Genomic DNA, 22807 nt, shown 5'->3' on the forward strand with positions numbered 1-22807 from the left:
GCAGATGAGTGAACGCGTCTGCTCCACATATTGGAATAAAGTGCAAGGAGTTACTTTCACAAGGATTTTGTGTGCATCCGAAATATGCAGAGGGGAAGACACCACACAGTCAGGGGTTACTTAGGGTTAATATTGAAAAAGAAAACGTCGACAATTGTGAGTAGCCGTTGTCAGGTTGGATGCAGAAGAGCGGATACGAGGCAGGTTTTCTCAGAGAAATGTAGGACGAACGACAGCTGCATTGACAGGACACGACTGTGGCGTTTGAGTAGTAGTTCCCTCTCTCCCAGGACACTTGTCATATTGTGGGGAACAGTTTTTTACATCTGTCAAGTTGTCCCAAAATGGTCTTGTTTAGCATTCCTCATTGAAAGCCACAGGCAGGGCTAGACTCAGACAGTCGGATCAGATCCGCTCCAAAAGGGTTCTTGCTTGCTTGGCCCATCATGCTTTACACCCTTTCCACACAGTTTCATGAAATCGGCCCCGTTGGTTTTTCCTTCATTAATCCTACTAAAGGTGCGTTCACACCGACCTATTAAAGTTTTTCGCTGGCGTCGAGTTTGCATACAAAGTCAATGCAAACGAGCGATTGAGCGTATATTCGCCTGGGAGAAAAATCGCTGGGCGTCCGAGCGGCAGAGACAGAGCGATAGGGAGAAAATTCGCTCGTCGCCCGAGATGAAATATCCCAACTCGAGCGAAAATACGCTGGCATCAGTCGCTCGCCGCTCAACGCTGATTGGCTGCCGTGTGAGAGCGAGTCAAGGATCACACTGGCTTGGAACAAACCGCTGGTTTATTGTGTGGCAACAAACCGCATTGACAGGCTGACAGCTGACATGAAGGGAAGTCTGTCCTACCGGTATGGAGCTCGCATTAGGAGCACGCTGATAGGCTTTAGCTTGTAAACAACGACGGTGGCTCGTAGTGGACAAATATCATGACATTGCGTAACGTTACAGCCCCCACATGTCCGTCAATTCCTGTGCCTGTTGATGAGCGATTTAAACAGAGCGACAGAGCGATTCCAAAGGGTTGAATCAAGCGACAGAGCGAAAAATAAATATCTCGGTGTGAACGCACCTTAACAGACAAACAAACGGCATTGAAGACATAACCTTGGCAGAGGTCAAAACCGCATCAACAAGGATTAGGATATAGAGAGATAGCAAAAAGTAGAAAATATACGCATCTTCATCTGAATCTGTCAAAGGACTCGACAGATCCAGATGCTGTTACTTGATTCAACACATACAGACCAGTCCAAGAGCATTATGTGCAGGCAGGGTGTGTTATGTGAATCAGTAACCATCTATATACAGTATCAGACTCCCTACAGAAATATATAGGAATGTACTGTCCTTCATAATTATGTATTAGTGTAGAGCTGAGTGTAGGAACAAGGCAGTTCTGAATACTTTATGGCAAAGCTGAGAGTTAGATGTGAGAAGTATCCAAAGACGATGTCAACTGAAATTCAAATTCCTGTGCAGCAGAAGGCGTTTCGTCCCGGGAGTGCGGTGAAAATGGAGTCTGCTTTTGTTTGTTGACAGATTACAACAACCCACAGCGGAGTCTGGCAACTTCCACCCGGACGTCTGTTTACTCAAACACCCTGACCCCCAATCAGGTCAGCGTGCACTCTACCCTCACAAATCTCTCTCTCTCTGTCTCTCTCTCTCTCTGTCTGTCTCTCTCTCTGTCTCTCTCTCTCTGTGTCTCTCTCTGTCTCTCTCTCTCTCTCTCTCTCTCTCTCTCTCAAATTCAAATTCAAAAGGGCTTTATTGGCATGATAAGGTGCATCTTACATTGCCAAAGCATACATTAGCAACACTTAGCAGTTACAAAGAATCAAAAACAGAAAACAAGACATTTTGTTACCCAGTAACATAAATCACAAAATTCTCTGTCTCAATTCAATTCAATTCAATTCAAAGAGGCTTTATTAGCATGACCATAGTGAGTTACAGTATTGCCAAAGCACATTGTACATCGTAGTACAGACATAGGAAGAAAAAAAAAACAGAAAGAGTTTGTAACATACAGAACGGAAACATTATGTTACTTGTAACAAAATACAGGTAGTTCGAACAACAACCGTGTCAACAATATTTTGTATTGAAATATATACAGATATTTACATATTGATTGTGCTTGAAATAGAGAGAGGGAAGGGACGATGTATGTGTGTGTGTGTGTGTGTGTGTGTGTGTGTGTGTGTGAGTGTGTGGGGGGTGATGTGTTTTTTCTGGAGAGGCGTTTGTGTGTTTGTGTGTGTGTGTGTGTGTGTGTGTGTGTCTGTCTGTGTGTGTGTGTGTGTGTGTGTGTGTGTGTGGACAAGGTGCTCACTCACTGTCCCTCAGACTGTGACAAGTCTGTATGTATTTAGCTGCTGTGTTGCAGCTTGTCCTCTCTTCTCCCAGCAGGACGGGTAGTTTGTCGATGTTAGGGAGGCTTCTGAAGCCTGGGTGGGTCTGTTCCATTTTGGGGTAATATTCATTTCTGATAGTGTTATATTTGGGACAGGTGGTGAGGAAGTGCAGCTCTGTTTCCACCACTCGCATGTCGCAGTGTGAGCACAGCCTCTCTTCTGCCGGCAGCCATGTTTGCCTGTGTCTGCCTTTTTCAATGGCCAGGCCGTGCTCACTGAGTCTGTACTTCGTCAAGTACAGACTTATTTGTCTCCCTCTCTCTGTCTCTCTCTCTCTCTCTGTCTCTCTCTCTGTCTCTGTCTCTCTCTCTCTCTCTCTCTGTGTCTCTCTCTCTCTCTCTCCCTCCCTCCCTCCCGTTCACACACTCACACTGCCCAAATCTCTCATTTGACACACAGTCGGTGTACAAAACATTAGGATCATATTTCTAATCTTGAGCTGCTGCACCACCGTGCCCATGTCTTTATTACAGGGATGGGCAGTTGTGCCATAGAAAGGCTGCAGATTTTCACTCTAACCAGAGATAACACCAGGCGATTTCACTGGTTAACACCGTACGTGTTCAAGGCTTAAAACTGTGATAACGTGGTAACTGGCAATAATCAGGCTATGGTAACAATTTGATCGGTGTGTTGACATGTATCCTAATAACGTGATAACGCGGAAAAAACACTTTACATGATTCAGTCAGCATTGGAATCTAATTATTTTCGGGGGGCACGGTGGCGCTGTGGTAGCGCTGTCGCCTCACGGCTAGAAGGTCCTGGGTTCGATTCCCACCTGGGACGCTGTGAGCGCTGAAGGAGTGCGTGCCCGGCGTCAGCATGTCCTCGAGTGCCCACCGCCCGGGTGGGATTGTCAAAAAAGGGCCTTTCTGTGTGGAGTTTGCATGTTCTCCCCGTGTTCCCTGGGCGTTTCCTTCATATAGAAACCCCACACAAACTGCCCATGTCTCGGAGGAAGCATGGAGCCAGTTTCGGCTCTCCCCAGATCGGCAGAGGGTGGAGCAGCAACCAAGATAAACAAATTAAAAAATTTGCACTAATGGGGGTTAAAAAATGGGATACTAATTATTTATGAATTAAATAACCAAATATTTACTAATTAATGATTTATTATTTTCATCTAGTCAATTTTCTGTTAGGGATATGACAATATAGACATTCAATATATTGCAGTACACGTGACAATAGGCTGCAGAGCGTGGAGCACAAAAATGAATGATGATCTCAGCTCTATTTTATTCTGCTGTCGTAATCACAAATGAGCCGCTTGGCCCTCACAATCTCCCGAACTCTCCAACCACATTCTATTATTTTCACTTTCTATTGACGGTTCCCTTCTAGCACGCCGTGCCATGCTAGAAAGATTCGCCTCAGAAATCAACTGAATTCTGCACAGCCGTACTTTGGTGTCATTGAACATTTATTTCTTACATGGTATCGTGTGATTGTATCAAATCTTAAGAGAAGCATTATTGTTCCATCCCTATAGTTTCCGTGTGTCATTACTTTGCACTACTACTCACAGTTGCAAAACAGAACATGCTGGTAGATGTTTACTGCTTCGGGGGAAAGGTTACATAATGCGGTGAAGTTTGCTCTCATGCAGTCGATGTAAAAACCAAAATAAATGAGTCTAAGGGCATAAATGTAGCTGTTAATTGGGTTTCTCATAATGCGCCAACGGGCTTTATCTGATCAAGGAGACACTTGAATCGTCAGGGAATTGCTAGTCAGTCTATATTCAGTTTATTGGTTGGTGTGCACGCGCTCAGTGATTTTCAGAGCCCTGTTGGCTTTCACTCTCTCCATCTAATCAGGGATTTACACCTGAGACGCCAGGCGAATCCAACCAACCACCTGGCAGGACAGAAACCCGGCAGCACTCTGCCTCGAGCGCCAGGATTGGCTCAACCACTGGATTCAAAATCCTTTTTTTTTTCATCTTTCTCCACCCTGTGTTACATCTACATCTCGTGGAATGAAGTGGATTTGATAGGGATAGACCCGGGATTTCCCCCCGGGATTATTGTGAAGGTTAATACATTGCTAGCTCTCCCTTGCATTCGCCCGGCCGGTCTGTTTTACGGAAGGAGCTCGTGTTTGTACACTCGGCTAGTGCTGGGCAATATATTGATATTATATCGATATTGTGATGTGAGACTAGATGTCGTCTTCGATTTTGGATATCGTAATGTCGTGATATGGCAGGCCGCAAGTGTTTATCCTGGTTTTAAAGGCTGCATTACAGTCAAACTTACCAGACTGTTCTATTATTCGCCTTTATACACTTAGTCATTATATCCGCATTACTGATGATTATTTATCAAGAATCCCATTGTGTAAATATTTTGTGAAAGCACCAATAGTCATCCCTACAATAATTGTCGCAATATCGATATATGATCAATTGATACGGCCAGCCCTAGCAGCCGCATATTTTAAAACATGGACGAAAACCCCGTCTTTGCCTTTTGTTTTGATCACAGTCTTGTTTTCATAAAAGTTCTTGTCACATTTCTTATGTGGCTTTGACTTAGCCACATATAGCCACTTAGTGATTTAGCCCACTTTGTCGAAAATACCGAGATATCGTGTGTCGCCGTTCAGCCTAACAATAGCCTACACATAGATGTGATTTTCTGTCCATATTGCCCAGCCCTACACTCAGCACATTAGTGTTCTGCTGCAATTAGTCAAACACCCCCACTGATGAATCAAGTGAGTCGGGTGTCAGTTAGAATGTCCCACCCTCTGTTGGATCTCATTCATTATTCACCTCCGACGCACTTTATATATCTCCTCCTCTGCCTCTGTCTCCTCCACTTCGTTAAATATTCATCCAAAGAGCCACAGAGTCACATCCGAGGACTCCAGCTGCTGCCTTCTTATTGGCTCATTCTTCTGCCTTGACTTGCATGGTTTTTGCTGAAGGTTTGAGTGATGTGCGGAACAGGTCAGCACCAGGGTGAAACAGGCACTTAAGTGTGAATAGTGCATGTGAATGTAAAGTGGACCTCCTCCTCAGATTCCCTCTGCTATGTTTAGATTTGGCCTCCATCTTTGGTGCGAATCGCTCGTCGTCACTGTGTGGGTTTCTTGCACTACACTTCCCAGAAATCACCTGTCAATCAGTGATGTCTTTTTCCTTGGATTTACTCTTTGAGTTTCCGTAGGTGGCGCTCTTTTCTTTGCCCGTTCAGCCATGGTGGCTATATCATCAGTGGCATCAGGTAGTTCCAACGGGCCCTGGCGCACGCTATTATGACAGGCCCTAGTGCCGCTACAGTATATTGTATTTAGTCCATGGGCCAAGGCAAAAATCGCTACCACCTGAGGTGACCGCACGATTTTGTTATTTTTGTCTTCCTACCAGTCTCTAGTTTATATTTTGGTATGATAACCCTGCCGATTTGGTAGCTTAAGGTCAGTTATCACTCTGTAAACAAACCTACCATATAAATGACAAAACCCTGATTTCTGTGTATTAGTCCAGATGATATGTGAAAATGATGTTCCCTTTTTCGTAAAAGCATGAAACTTGGTACGCTTATAGTTTGGGGCCCTGTACAGTTTCAGAAATTGAGCCATCGCAAAAATGCCTTGTGGCGGCCATTTTAACTCTGCCATAAGCAAATTATGTAGTTTGCATCATATCTCCTGAACCACACATGCTAACACTGAAAAGGAGATGTCTATCCCAATGTTTTCATGGTCAAGGATTACAATGATACCATATAGAACATCATAAACTGTTAAGGTGACTAATCAATGGTGAATTTGATGACGTTGTGAGAAGGAAATGACAGTATCTGATAACCGATGCTATAACTTCAAAGCCATGACCATTCTCTGGCTAAGATGTTTTGATGTGTGATTTGACTTATATAGACCTTTTGTTAAAATAGCGCCCAGGTCCCTCCTAAAGATCCTGGGATTTTCCTTGCCAGATTGCCAAATCCAAGATGGCCACTGGCGCCATGTCAAAAAATTTACTTTTGACCCAGAGCACATAGAATAATTTATGAAGACACTTTTCGGTGTAAGTCAACCACGAGGAATCCGATTCTGACATCAGTTTGACATTATGGCATAGTCTTGACCCATAATTCCAAGATGGCTGCCATCCAGTATTGTGGAAATGTAACTTTTGAATGGGAAGGTATATTGTGCGTTTGGGGTTTACCACAAGGAAGGAGATTAACAATGGTGGTTGTTTTGGGAGTCATTTCAGAATTATGTTCACTGAAAAGATGTTAATGTCAACACCCATTTTACCTTGGTACTGCTGTACCAACTACCCCCATGATTTCTTGCATTAAAATATTTAATGAATGTATGACAAAATAACTAAAATAAGCTCTTTTTATTAGCTGTAGCTATAGATTCTGAATCATCAGATTCCGCTCATCATCTTTAGCCAAGTATGCTGTGTCATACCGGTCGATCACACAGATGATATGTCAACATCACCATGGCGGGCAAGGATGATGGATGACACCTTGTGAGTCCGACCACTTGTATGGGGTACCATCTTGTGTCTGCCGATCCAATTGCTGATGGAGTTGCCATCCTCTAGATCATGCCCATGTCAACGAGAGTGATGTAGGGTTCTTGCAGCCCTACAGATTGGAGATATAGAGCTTCTAGATGCGCTTGCTCTTCTGCGTCTTCCTGTATGTGATGTTGGAGTTGAATAAGGCCACACATTCATCAAAAACACAATGTTCCAGCAACTCGTGGAGGTTTACAAGTTGACCACAACCAAGTCAAACACTGCCTTGGAGCGCTCCACTCCATCTCAGCAGCTCCTACCTTGAGTTCCTCCCCGGGTAGTCTCGCTTGCCAGACTCCCTCCCTACAACGGCAGAGTCTGGCTGCTAATACCTCCACCCTGGTATAGGGGAAAAAGGCTCCGTTCTTTACAACTATCCACCAAAAGTATCAAGCAGGCCTGCTTTAGTGCACAATCCAGATCCAACCGTTTTCAGCATGTAGCAATGAGCTAGCATTGTTGATGTTGTTTCACAGTGGCACAGGCATTTGAGATAGACAGATTCGACACGGAGGGAGTGGAAACGAAATCCATAAATGGTCGCCACCAGTCAGTCAGAGCGGGTTGGAGCATGCATGCAGGGAGGAGGGTGGAAGATGATTGTGATGCTGCAGACGCAAAGTGCCGCTGTGTGTAAATTCAGCTCGAGCAGGACCCTGGCCATTCACACCAGACGCACTGCTTTGCTCCGCGCCAGTGACAATTGTACTGACTTCCTATCTGGCTTCACACAATCACTCGCGGGTCTCACACAAAAATAGATCAGACGCCGAAACAATCTCTGCATGGGGCGAGCCGGCCGCATCACGGCTGGTCTGACTGAACGGTCTAATGTGCTAACAAGTGCGCCAAAATGAAACTGGCTGAATTCTTGCAATCCCCGGGGGCCCTATCTTCGCAAAAGCGGTACGCCGCGCGCAATGCAAATTGGGGGCGTGCACAAGCGCATGCCTGTTATAATTTTACTGGACATAGGCGTGCCACAATCAGGCGTTTCTGCGCAGAATACGGGGCAGCACCTCTTACGCGCAAAACAAAAAGCACCTCTTACGCGCTAAATACTCCGCTGCGCTTGAGCGCACCATAATCTCTATGCTGTGCAGCGCAGCGCAGAGTAAAATTCCTTTTGGATATGTCATTACACACGGACGTGCCATGCCAGGACATCAAATTCTGCTGCTAAAATGGGATATTAGCAGATAATTCAGCGAAGCAATCAACTATAACTCACTGAGAAACTTTTATCACATCGCAAAGAGGGAAATTAATTGAGAAAACTTGTTGGACAATGGACATAGGCTATTCACCTTCACCTATCCCATAGTCTCGCTGGCCAGCCTCCCCTCCCACGCAGGTCTCCATAGTGGGATTGCGATGGGCGGCGCTTAGCGGCAGTGCCCTTGGAAAATAGTTTCCAACAATCCAACTTGCCCTTTTCAGCGTGTAGCAACGAGCTAGCGTGTAGGTTTCTGCCGTTAGCTTGCTAGCTAGTTAGCGTTGTTGTTTTCACTGAGGCGGCAGGGCACTATTTACAGCGACACACAGGGAGGAGGGAGCGGAAGCCGCTCTGATTGACATGGTCAGAGCCAATGACAGAGTTTGTAATAAGCCGGGAGCAGACATCCAGCAGCCACTGAAACAGTTGCTCCAATGGGGAGCAGCTGTAGAGCAGGGGAGGGCTTATCCCAGTTGCCTGTTTCCGTGGCGCCAGACTCCTCTCCCGGTAGGGAGGGGAGGCTGGCCAGCGAGACTAACATAATTATGAAATTACCCTCAAAACACAATAATTGTCATTACTAAACCATGTTTGGTAGGCATGGATTTGCAATTAAAATAGCTATAATTCATCATTGTTAATCTCCGTCCTTACCCACATACGTATATGTTGCCATTCAAAAGTTAAGTTTTCACGCTACTGGATGGCAGCCATCTTGGAATTCTGGGTCAAAATTATGTCAGAATGTTAAACTGATGTCAGAATCAGATTATTTGTGGTTGACTTACACCGAAAAGTGTCTTCATACATTAGTCTAGGTGCTCTGGTTCAAAAGTAAATTTTTCAAGATTGTACCAGTGGCCATCTTGGATTTGGCCGTCTGGCAGAAAGTCGCAGGATGTTTGGGAGGGGCCTGGGGGCTATTTTAACAAAAGGCCCATAGAAGTCAAATTACTCATCAAAGAATGTTAGCCAGAGAGTGGTCATGGAATTGAAGTTATAGCATCAGTTATCAGAAACTGTTATTTCCTTCTCACGTCATTAAATTCACCATTGATTAGTTACTTTAACAGTTTATGATGTTCTATATGGTATCATTGTAATCCTTGACCATGAAAACATTGGGATAGACATCACCTTTTCTGTGTTATCATGTGCAGTTCAGGAGATATGATGCAAACTACATAATTCACTTATGGCGGAATTAAAATGGCCACCACAAGGCATTTTTGTGATGGCTTAATTTCTGAAGATTTATGGGGCCCCAAACTATATGCGTACCAAGTTTCATGCTTTTATGAAAAAGTGAACATGATTTTCACATACCATCTGGACTAATACACAGAAATCAGGGTTTTGTCATTAATATGGGAGAAGGATTTTTATAGTGATAACTATCAATAAGCTACCAGATTGGCAGGGTTATCATACCAAAATATAAACTAGAGACATGTAGGAAGACAAAAATACAAAAATTGCGCGGTCCCCTTATAGTAGGGTCATCTGTGGCACTTCCGTGACCGTGGAGAGCGAAGGTCCGTTTCTCAATGGATTTGTCATCTAGGAGGGTTAATAAACAAATTTAGCCGGGGTGTATTTTTAAAAAAGGCGGGGAAAATATTTCAGAGACCAAAATCCAAAATGTCTGCCGTGGAAATTAACTTTTTAATGCTTTGACCTACAATGATGCACAATACATGGTTTCAGAGCTTATTCTGGTCAAGGAATACATATTTGGTGTTTATATAATGATTTGACCTATTTTTGACCTTTAAATCCAAGATGGCTGCCGATTTTGAGGCAGTTTTTTCAAAATCGTCATAGAGCCTTCATATTAGGCTTGAATGACAGGTCTTCTCATGAGGAGTTGAATAATATACAGTATAAGTACACAGAAGTAATCTCTGAGGTCATTAAAGTCAATGTTTGTCTGTAAACAACAGTTGCTGATTTGCGGTTTCCCATTAAATAGGGTAGGCTACTGAGAATATGGTGTCCAGTTCATCCCATCACATTTTCATAATGAACCAAAAACAATTTTGCACTATAGCCTAACATAAAATAATATTCTGTATGCAAAGCTAGCAAGGTTAGTTGCTTGAGCTGAATTTAAAGGTCAACTCAAAACAAACAATGAAATTAACTTTGAAATTAAAACTGAATCCTAGGCTACTAAATTTCATCAGCACACAGTAAAGGAAACTTGTCTTTGAACTCAGCTGACTGTCTAGTCCTAATCCCTGTTGTGCAATGTCCCTTTTCAGTGAAGTTTTAGTTTTTGTTAAGAGTATGGACTTTTAATCTTGACCTTGTTGGTAGGCAACGGCCCTTTTTCAGTCAAGCATTTTCAGATTAGCTCAGTCAGTCTGTGAAGCAGTCAGTGTCAGCACTTGCGCGAGCTCGCTTTTTCTCTAACTAATGTTAACATTACACACTTTAAGACACTTTGTTTGAGGATATAAAAGGAGGTACGGTGGTGTAGTGGTAAGCACTATCGCCTCACCGCTCGAAGGTCGTGGGTTCGATTCCCACCTGGGACGATGTGAACGCTGAAGGAATGCATGCCCGTCCGCATGTCCTCGAGTGCCCACCGCCCGGGTGGGGTCGTCAAAAGGGCCTTTCTGTGTGGAGTTTGCATGTTCTCCCCGTGCCTCCCGGGGGTTTCCTTCATATAGGAACCCCCTTCACCAAAAACATGCAATATCCTGGTTGCTAATGTGGTTCCTCCTCTGGTCGTTAAGGGCGCCTGTTCAGAGGGAGGGGAACTGGTTGGAATAGTGTGAACCTCCCACGTGCTATGTCCTACCGGTGAAGCTTCCCCTGTCAGGTGAAAAGAAGCGGCTGGCTAACTGCCCATGTCTCGGAGGAAGCATGGAGCCAGTTTCGGCTCTCCCCAGATCGGCAGAGGGTGGAGTAGCAACCAGGATAAAGAAATTACGTTAGCACTAATGGGGGATAAAAATGGGATAAAAAATCGGGGGGGGGGGGTAATATATATATATAAAAAAAAAAAAAAAAACTTTGTTTGAGGATATCAACGTTATTCACTAGTCTAAAGATAGTTCTACCATCAAGAACATATAAAACAAAAGCAAAAACAATTTTTATTTGCAGAAGTCATCATTGATATTTGGTGTTAGCTAACGTTAGGTAACGTTATTATTTTTAGCTAAAGTTAATGTTATCTGTCTCCACACTTCTGTCAACTGACATATGCATTTGCTTTTGAAAATAAACAGCGTATAACAGCAATATAATATAACAGTAATATAATAGCGAGTTGCTTTCCCTCCCAATGAAAGACAAAGCACACAATGTCCTATGAATGTGTCCTAAAATGTGACAAGCCTTGCAAGCCCACCGATACAATAAATCAAGGCAAATGGGACAGCTTACAATTAAAAGCCCAAGACTGGTCAGGACTTGATAAATTTGATGATGTTTACACCACCACCTCCTGGGAAGATGGGCCAACCAATCGGTACATGCATTCGTCATGTTATATTTCTATTTAATCTTCAGTTATGCTTAAGCAAGCCAGGCTGTTTATTTTCAAAAGCAAATGCATATGTCAGTTGACAGAAGTGTGGAGACAGATAACATTAACTTTAGCTAAAAATAATAACGTTACCTAACGTTAGCTAACACCAAATATCAATGATGCCTTCTGCAAATAAAAATTGTTTTTGCTTTTGTTTTATATGTTCTTGATGGTAGAACTATCTTTAGACTAGTGAATAACGTTGATATCCTCAAACAAAGTGTCTTAAAGTGTGTAATGTTAACATTAGTTAGAGAAAAAGCGAGCTCGCGCAAGTGCTGACACTGACTGCTTCACAGACTGACTGAGCTAATCTGAAAATGCTTGACTGAAAAAGGGCCGTTGCCTACCAACAAGGTCAAGATTAAAAGTCCATACTCTTAACAAAAACTAAAACTTCACTGAAAAGGGACATTGCACAACAGGGATTAGGACTAGACAGTCAGCTGAGTTCAAAGACAAGTTTCCTTTACTGTGTGCTGATGAAATTTAGTAGCCTAGGATTCAGTTTCAATTTCAAAGTTAATTTCATTGTTTGTTTTGAGTTGACCTTTAAATTCAGCTCAAGCAACTAACCTTGCTAGCTTTGCATACAGAATATTATTTTATGTTAGGCTATAGTGCAAAATTGTTTTTGGTTCATTATGAAAATGTGATGGGATGAACTGGACACCATATTCTCAGTAGCCTACCCTATTTAATGGGAAACCGCAAATCAGCAACTGTTGTTTACAGACAAACATTGACTTTAATGACCTCAGAGATTACTTCTGTGTACTTATACTGTATATTATTCAACTCCTCATGAGAAGACCTGTCATTCAAGCCTAATATGAAGGCTCTATGACGATTTTGAAAAAACTGCCTCAAAATCGGCAGCCATCTTGGATTTAAAGGTCAAAAATAGGTCAAATCATTATATAAACACCAAATATGTATTCCTTGACCAGAATAAGCTCTGAAACCATGTATTGTGCATCATTGTAGGTCAAAGCATTAAAAAGTTAATTTCCACGGCAGACATTTTGGATTTTGGTCTCTGAAATATTTTCCCCGCCTTTTTTAAAAATACACCCCGGCTAAATTTGTTTATTAACCCTCCTAGATGACAAATCCATTGAGAAACGGACCTTCGCTCTCCACGGTCACGGAAGTGCCACAGATGACCCTACTATTAGGTGGTACCGATTTCACCATTGGTCCATGGACTAATTGCATTGTATCCTTCTCAAAACACCACTGAATTCACCAAAACACCACTGAATTCACCATTAACTATTCATGTGAACAGTTTATGATGTTGTATAGGGTGTCATTGTAATCCCTGACCATGAAAACATAGGGGTAGACATCACATTTTCTGCGTTATCATGTGTGGTTCAGGAGATATGATGAAATCAGGGTTTTGTCATTTTTTGGGGGTAGGTTTATTTACAGAGTGATAACTATCCTTAAGCTACCAAATCGGAAGGGTTATCATACCAAAATATAAACTAGAGACATGTAGGAAGACAAAAATAACAAAATCGTGCGGTCACCTCAGGTGGTACCGATATGTCAAAATTTCAGCCTGGGCCCATGGACTAATTGTCTTGTGTCACATGATTAAATAGAGACATTGGACATTGGACAACAACATCATATTACCCAGCAATCATCAGTGCATATCTGTATTATGACAAAAATATAAAAGAAAATGAGAAATTATTCATTTAATTCAATATTGTTTTATAGTTTATTTGTAGTTTTTATAGTTTATGTAGAATAACACAAACTATAGGTTGCTACTGACTATTTTACCAAAAACATGGATTTGCCTTGCCTTTGCCTTTTTTTTAGGGCATACATATTTAAATGGCACTGTTTTTCAACAATGATTGAATGTGAGTTCTTCTTTGAACACAGGCGTATCCCCGAGGTGGCAATCTGAATCTCTCGCATGGTTGGAGGGCCCACTCTCTCTACGGGCCCCAGTGTATATCCACACTGTCTGCACTGTCTATATTTACGCCCCTGGCTATCAGCGCTTAAGCTAACCATGCAGTTCTTCTTCTTCTGTTCAGTCCAAACAAACCGCTCTTGCTGCCATCGACAGCGGGCCGTTAAGAGCAGCAAATCATGTAGCCCGCGCACGTAATTGCTGTTGCGTTACGTCAGTCAGAGCGAGGGAGTGGGACTGTTTCTGATATGCGGTGTTGGGCAAGTTACTGAAAATTGGTAATTAGTTACAGTTACTACTAGTTACTTCTCTCAAAAAGTAATTTAATACCTCTCACGTTACTAGTTACTTCAAAGTAATTAGTTACTAGGGAAAGTAACTTTTGCATTACTTTTAAAAGTCCGCTTCGATTGTTATTAATGCACACATTATGTTAGTGTTGCTGTGCCACAGTGTGGAATTGAACATTCACTTATTGGGGAAGCTTATAGCCTACCTGCAGCTCTCTCCCTGGACTAGGTCTGAGGATCAGAAACCGGATAATCCTCTGAAGTTGTCCGTTATTTTCATGTCCTAAAGTCACTAGTAACTAGCCCAGTTACTATTTTAGTAACTGTAACTGAGTTACTAAATTTGAAAAGTAATTTGTTAGATTACTAGTTACTGCAAGAAGTAGTTAAGTTACAGTAACTAGTAACTTCGTAGTTACTCCCAACACTGCTGATATGCAAAATGTCACAGATGACACAACAAACAATGTTTGGCACGGTTACATTGTGTCCTCCTCACTCCAATGCTGCTGTGTTTGGAGAAGCTCAGTATCTTAGCAACCCCCTTACCAACCCTGAGCGTGTGTGTGTGTGTGTGTGTGTGTGTGTGTGTGTGTGTGTGTGTCAGTCAGAGAGAGAGAGAGAGAGTGAGAGAGCACAGAGAGAGAGGGGAGTGGGTAGGTAGCTGAGAGTGCGGTGACTGACATTTCACCTAATTCAATAGCTGGTAAAGAAAAGCAGCGTCGGGCATAGAGGGAATACGTGGGCGCTTGCCTTGAGAGTTCACTGACTCCAAATTGACAGATTACAACAGCTGCTCGAGGAAGAGAGAGAGAGAGAGAGTGAGAGGAAGAGGAAGAGGAGGAGAGAAGGGGAGGAAGAGGTCAGGTGGTCAGCAGAGCAGCTACAGATGTGAGAGGACAGTAGCCGAACGGAAGAGAGCTAAAGCGAGGGATAAATATTTCATCTGTGCAGCGCCAGTGGGCTCTTCTGTTGAGAGATGAGACAACACAATCCAATATTAATACAGGCATGTGTTTGTGTGTAGCTCCCACTTAGCCCATTTGTACTGTCAGTAGCTGCTGTGGCTATAGGGTTATATTAGCTCATTAACTCCAGCCAGAGATAGTCATATTGAGAAGGTGGAGGAGGGAGAGAGAGTGGTAAGGCAGAGGCCGTGAGGAGAGGCAGATGGGAGAGAGAGAGTGGTAAGGAGAGAGAGTGGTAAAGAGAGAGAGTGGTAAGGAGAGAGAGTGGTAAGGAGAAAGAGTGGTAAGGAGAAAGAGTGGTAAGGAGAGAGAGTGGTAAAGAGAGAGAGTGGTAAAGAGAGAGAGTGGTAAGGAGAGAGAGTGGTAAGGAGAGAGAGAGTGGTAAGGAGAAAGAGTGGTAAGGAGAAAGAGTGGTAAGGAGAGAGAGTGGTAAGGCAGAGAGAGTGGTAAGGCAGAGAGAGTGGTAAGGCAGAGAGAGTGGTAAGGAGAGAGAGAGTGGTAAGGAGAGAGAGAGGTAAGGAGAGAGAGTGGTAAGGAGAGAGAGTGGTAACGCAGAGAGAGTGGTAAGGAGAGTGGTAAGGAGAGAGAGTGGTAAGGAGAGTGGTAAGGAGAGAGAGTGGTAAGGAGAGAGGTAAGGAGAGAGAGTGGTAAGGAGAGAGAGTGGTAAGGAGAGAGAGTGGTAAGGAGAGCGAGTGGTAAGGAGAGAGTGGTAAGGAGAGAGAGTGGTAAGGAGAGTGGTAAGGAGAGAGAGTGGTAAGGAGAGAGAGAGTGGTAAGGAGAGAGAGTGGTAAGGAGAGAGAGAGTGGTAAGGAGAGAGAGTGGTAAGGAGAGTGGTAAGGAGAGAGAGAGTGGTAAGGCAGAGGCAGTGAGGAGAGAGAGTGGTAAGGAGAGTGGTAAGGAGAGAGAGTGGTAAAGAGAGAGAGTGGTAAGGAGAGAGAGTGGTAAGGAGAGTGGTAAGGAGAGAGAGTGGTAAGGAGAGAGAGTGGTAAGGAGAGGAGAGAGAGTGGTAAGGAGAGAGAGTGGTAAGGAGAGTGGTAAGGAGAGAGAGTGGTAAGGAGAGAGAGTGGTAAGGAGAGAGAGTGGTAAGGCAGAGGCAGTGAGGAGAGAGAGTGGTAAGGAGAGAGAGTGGTAAGGAGAGAGAGTGGTAAGGAGAGAGAGAGTGGTAAGGCAGAGGCAGTGAGGAGAGAGAGTGGTAAGGAGAGAGAGTGGTAAGGAGAGAGAGAGTGGTAAGGCAGAGGCAGTGAGGAGAGAGAGTGGTAAGGAGAGAGAGAGTGGTAAGGAGAGAGAGTGGTAAGGAGAGAGAGAGTGGTAAGGCCGAGGCAGTGAGGAGAGAGAGTGGTAAGGAGAGAGAGTGGTAAGGAGAGAGAGTGGTAAGGCAGAGGCAGTGAGGAGAGAGAGTGGTAAGGAGAGAGAGTGGTAAGGAGAGTGGTAAGGAGAGAGAGTGGTAAGGAGAGTGGTAAGGAGAGAGAGTGGTAAGGAGAGAGAGTGGTAAGGAGAGTGGTAAGGAGAGAGAGTGGTAAGGAGAGAGAGAGTGGTAAGGAGAGAGAGAGGTAAGGAGAGAGAGTGGTAAGGAGAGAGAGTGGTAAGGAGAGAGAGAGGTAAGGAGAGAGAGTGGTAAGGAGAGAGAGTGGTAAGGAGAGAGAGAGGTAAGGAGAGAGAGTGGTAAGGAGAGAGAGTGGTAAGGAGAGAGAGTGGTAAGGAGAGAGAGAGGTAAGGAGAGAGAGTGGTAAGGAGAGAGAGAGTGGTAAGGAGAGAGAGAGGTAAGGAGAGAGAGTGGTAAGGAGAGAGAGTGGTAAGGAGAGAGAGTGGTAAGGAGAGAGAGTGGTAAGGAGAGAGAGTGGTAAGGAGAGAGAGAGGTAAGGAGAGAGAGTGGTAAGGAGAGAGAGAGTGGTAAGGCAGAGGCAGTGAGGAGAGGCAGATGTGATCGTGATCAAAGATGACTGCTGAGGGTGGCTGTGTGCGTGTGTCTGGATCAAGTGAGAAGCAGCTCATATATAATACATTAGTGGGAGAGAAAGAGAGAGAGAGAGAGAGAGAGTGAGAGACAAAGGGGTTGCATTAGGTGAAAAGAGGTGGGAGGCGAGCTGGGATAAGAAGATAAAAAAGAAGCAGGCGAGTGGAGAGAGAGAGAGATGCAGCGGCAGGCAAGATGCCATCTGTTTGATGCCCTGAATTCTTCTTCTTCTTCTTCTGTTTGGTTTAATGGCGAATGCCCTGAAGTGACACTTGAGAATGCTTTTCTTCGCCTGTTTGCATCATAGACAGTCAAAAGAACAGAATAAGATGGGCAGAGCCACTGTGACATCACCCATTGGCTTGTGGACTCCCGTTTTGAAGCCTCCAGTTGCACCTTATTATGGCCGTCGCCATCTTGTTTATTTGGAGCCAGAAATGACATAAATTTGAATGAGAATAGCCGCAGCGCCGCCGGCTATTGGTCCGTGATGGGCGAGCTGCGCGCTCACTAGACAGCTCTTTTTTTCATCATATATTTTACTGTAAACAGGCGAGTTATATAAAAATTCTTCCCCCGTACAGTTGTCATGAAAGGTTAAATTAGCTATGGACCAAATCCGTCTTTTTGTAATCATGTTTGTTTCTGCTGTAAAGTCGGGCATTTTAACATGGGGGTGAATGGGGAATGACTCGCTTTTGGAGCCAGCCTCAAGTGGCCATTCGAGGAACTACAGCCATTGGCCTAAATTGGGGGCAAAATTTGGGGCTTTGTCGGCATGCTACAGTACATGTTTATTACATTGTCGAATACAGAAAGGAGGGGAAAAAATAACCGGATCCTGATAGTGGTTCCGTGGGTCACAAAACATCACATGCGTTTGTCACTGCAGGTTTCAACCAGTTCATCTCCTTCGCTTCACTCACATTCAGTTAATGCTTTTATAGAGAAGTGCAACACAAAATAGTATTCCTCAATTGCCAACAGGGCCGCTGGAAGTTACTTTAAGCAGGGGGTGCTGGGATGTTTTTATTTTTTTACTTTTTTAGCCATATTTAGAGGAATATCTCATTTTAAATTAACATTAGGATTATACTGTTGTGATGTAATTATTCAGTATTTTCTCATTCAGAGCAAAGAGGGAGATATATAGCATGATGATAATGCTCTATATCTCCCTATTTGCTCTGAATACACCGGTTAACGTGACACAGAGTTAACATGATAGAAATATTATCAGCAAACTTAATGACTAGACTAATTATTCTGATCTGAATGGCAATGATTATATCAAGAAACATTGACTCCTCTCTTTGCTGTATAGTGGGAGGTGCATTTTTGAGTAGGCTATTAAAATAGCATGTCAAGTTCACATTTCTTTATTGCCTGATTAAACAATTCGTATTGGTTGTTGGTTGGTTCAACACAAATGTGCGCGCATGCGCGCTTCTTCTTCTTCTCTAGCCTACAAGCATGTAACTTCCTTGATTGTTATTGTTGACAATTCTATTTAAATAGGCTACATTTTCAGTATATCAATAATGCAATCATTCCCCGAAACATTCCCAAACAAGAAAGGAACATAGTGCACTGCAAAATATTTTTAATGACATTTGTAAAAATCCCGCGGCCCTGATTGCCAACATAGCAGGCGACCAATGGCAGGGCACGGGTGAAAGCCACAGCATTGCATGCAGGCCGGTTGAAATTAAATTGGATTGGTTTTGAGTTTAAATTTGAAGATTTCCAAAGAAGTAGCTATTAATCGATCTGTAAATACAGGTGAAGGCTATGTTTCCTTATTGAATTACCTGTTAAATCTGCTGCATCCATGAAGCAGATATGTAGATTTGAGCAAAGCTGAGAAGAAGAGTGAAGCACTAAAAGGGTCAACCAGGCCTCATGAATGTTCATAAAGTATTTCCTAACTCAAAGGTGATATTTGGAGTGGGAAATGTAGTATTTACAATATTGGGGGGGATCCAAGGCACTCAAGATGTGAAGCACTACAGATTTCTCCCTATCTGGGCCTCATATCCTGTTGTTAACTTCTCTATTCTGATATAGCCAAGAAAATAAAGACTTTCAAAATGTATATCTAAAATCTTGAGTTAGGTTTTGAGACAAATGAAGTGAACTCACTATTAGGGAGGGGGGTCCTCTCCTTTGCACACACTCAGGCTATAATAGGGGCACGAGGGGGCACGGTGGCTCAGTGGCTGTCGCCTCACAGTCAGAAGGTCCTGAGTTCGATTCTCGCCTGGGACACTGTGGGCGCTGTGGTTGTGTTCCCCCCCATATCTTCAGTGCCTACTGCCCAGGTGGGGTATCTCGTCGTAAGGGCCTTTCTGTCTGTGTGGAGTTTGCATGTTCTCCCCGTGCTCCCCCAGGGGGGTTCCTCCGTATATAACCCCCCCACTAAAAACATGCAGAAGATCAGATCGTCATCGTCATCCGACCAGTGACGACAACATCCGAAGTCGGTCCCCGGGCGCTGTACGAGAAAGCGACCACTGCTCCTGGCCTGCCCCAGGAGGAAAGGACAAAGCCAGGATGGGTTAAATGCAGAGGACAAATTTCACCGGCCACCGTCAGCATGTGTGTGTTGTGGCCCTCCGTGCATGTGTTGTAGTGTGTTGTGTGACAATAAAGACGGGCTGCCGTCTGAAAATCGTAGTTTTTTTTTTTTTAATACAATATATCAAATAAATAGTCTGATGATTATTTGATATGCTCAGACTGTCACCGTGGCATCATACACAGTGCTGTGCAATTCAATACTTCTGAACTCTGTCAGATCTTTCACGTGGGCGGACAGGTCTGCTCACACACACACACGGTGTATAAAGCAAAGCAGACAATCTTTTCAAGAGTTAGGCTATATAGGCACACACACAGAGCGAGCTGCAGTGTCTCCTGGGGGAATCTCCATGAGGTCTATATCAAAGTCTCAGCACGAAACACACGCAGAATATGAATGAAAGCTCTGTCTCACCCACCCTCTGCTATAGAGGGCTGCTTGCTTTGTTCAGGCCTCCAGCAGACAAGATCTTTACTGTATAGAAACATGTATATACACTGTCATTTATGACACTTTACATACTACCTGTATAGATACATGACACTGTCATTTATATACACTGTCATGTCATATCTGACAGTGTATATACATGTATAGATACATGTATATACACTGTCATTTATGACACTTTACATACTACCTGTATAGATACATGACACTGTCATTTATATACACTGTCATGTCATATCTGACAGTGTATATACATGTATAGATACATGTATATACACTGTCATTTATGACACTTTACATACTACCTGTATAGATACATGTATATACACTGTCATTTATATACACTGTCATGTCATATCTGACAGTGTATATACATGTATAGATACATGTATATACACTGTCATTTATGACACTTTACATACTACCTGTATAGATACATGACACTGTCATTTATATACATTGTCATGTCATATCTGACAGTGTATATACATGTATATATACATGTAGTATATAAACTGTCATAATTTATGACAGTATATATACATGTATAGATACATGTATATACACTAGGGGTGTCACGATACACTCAGTTCACGATACGATACGTATCACGATACTGGGTTCACGATAACGATACGATACGATACGATTTTAACAATATTTTTTTAAACTTGAATAATGACAATATATGACTGGAAAAGTAGTATTTTATTTGAAATGCACAAATACAAAACATGCTGTTGTGGGAAATTGTTATTACAATAACAACTAGAAAAAACATGAGATTGGAGATAAGGCTTATCTTGAAATAGAATGAGTTACACCGTCACTTAGATTTACTTTGAACTAAAAGGTTTCTCAGCAGTATAAATTCTCATTATGCATCTTCAGTTTTTCTTCAAACTCAAACAACAAGACTTTTCTTAGTCTATTTTTTATGCATCTTCAGTTTTTCCTGTCAAGTAAACAGTTTTGCCAGAAACTCAATTGAATGGTTTCTCTCCTGTATAACTTCTCATGTGTCTCTTCAGAGACTTGTTCAACTGAACTACTTTCCACACATTGAACTTCAACAAACAAAGACGTTTCTTTGTCTACTTTTGAAAAAAAAATTTTTTTTTTTTTTTTTTTTTTTTTTTTTTTTTTTTTCACGATATGAGATTTCATCTCAACGATACATATCGTGACGTTTTACTATCGCGAAATTTCGTGGGACGATATATTGTGACACCCCTAATATACACTGTCATTTATGACAGTATATATACATGTACAGATACATGTATATACACTGTCATTTATGACAGTTTATATACTACATGTATAGATACATGTATACACTGTCATTTATGACAGTGTATATACTACCTGTATAGATACATGTATAAAGTACACTGTCATTTATATACACTGTCATGTCATAACTGACAGTGTATATACATGTATACATGTAGTATATAAACTACTATATAATTTATGACAGTATAGTGTATATACTACATGTATAGATACATGTATACACTGTCATTTATGACAGTGTATATGCATGTATAGATACATGTATATATACTGTAATTTATGCATATATATACATGTATAGATACATGTATATACACTGTCAGTTATGACTGACAGTATTCACCTTATTCTTTGCCCACACATGGACGCTTCCGCATTACGTCATTCCGTAATAGTATTTCCGTTTTGACTTGCCAAAAACTCCGCAGGCAAGATGGCTGCGCACACTCCGCATCTAAACTGGCAAAATTACTCCGCCATAAACTAACATATCTTGGCCAATACGTATGTAACATACAAAATAAAACAACCCGTAATATCTTAATTTTATGTAGAATGCAGAGGATATGTAACTGTTTAGTTAAACTTGCATTCCAGGAATATTGTGCTCTTAAGATGACGTTAGTGGAGTCGAGGCTGTTGCGTCCTGAAACCCACTAGCGTAACCTATGTGCGATTCGAAATAACGCATCCGAGATAGAAACGTTATGAATATAGCCACGTTATAAACAACAAACTAACGCTGGTGATCCGTATGGAAACAGTGTTACTCGAAATGGTTAAAAGTTATTATCAATTTGGTCATTCAGTGGCATTTTACTGCCATATAACATAACTAACTAGTGGCTAACCACAGAAGCCACAGAAGGCAACTAGAGCTGAACCGGAAGAACAAATACGTTTGCGTTGAACGCGGAAGAGAGAAAAAGTGGGCGTGGTGAATAAGGTGAATACTGACAGTAAGCCAGCACACAAAATGTCACACGCTGAAGAAGGCCGTTAGGCTGAAACGTTCGTGCTTCGTGCTTGTACCTGGTGAAAACTGGAATAAATACAACAAAAGGACATTTTGTGTGCTGGCTCTCCTTCTCCTTCAAAGTATTCTCCTGTGCCGTGCACCGAAACTTTAAAAACACCGGTGAGTGTGCTCGCTACTGGCTGATTGCCAGTTTGTTTGAACAGTATACTGACAGTAGCCAGCTAGAGGCAAGGGCAAAAATGCCCCAGGAAATCTCAGAATGCCCCTAAAAACCATCATAAAGGTGCAAAGATTGCCCCCAAGATTTTGATAATTTTATTTTGATTCAATTCAATTCATTTAATTTCCATTTCTATCTCTTACAGACGTACACTCAGCACCTGCAAGCTGGTCGCCAGAAGAAGACGAGGAACACCCTCCCACACACACACAGTGCTGCTGTTCACACTACAGTTTGTCATAATGCACCAATGTATGCACATATTATGCATTGTACACCCCCCCCCCTCCCCACACACACACACACACACACACACACACACACACACACACACACACACACACACACACACACACACACCTCCCCCCCACACACACA

The sequence above is a fragment of the Poromitra crassiceps genome (assembly GCF_964638095.1).
Source record: "Poromitra crassiceps genome assembly, chromosome: 4".
NCBI lineage: Eukaryota > Metazoa > Chordata > Actinopteri > Beryciformes > Melamphaidae > Poromitra > Poromitra crassiceps.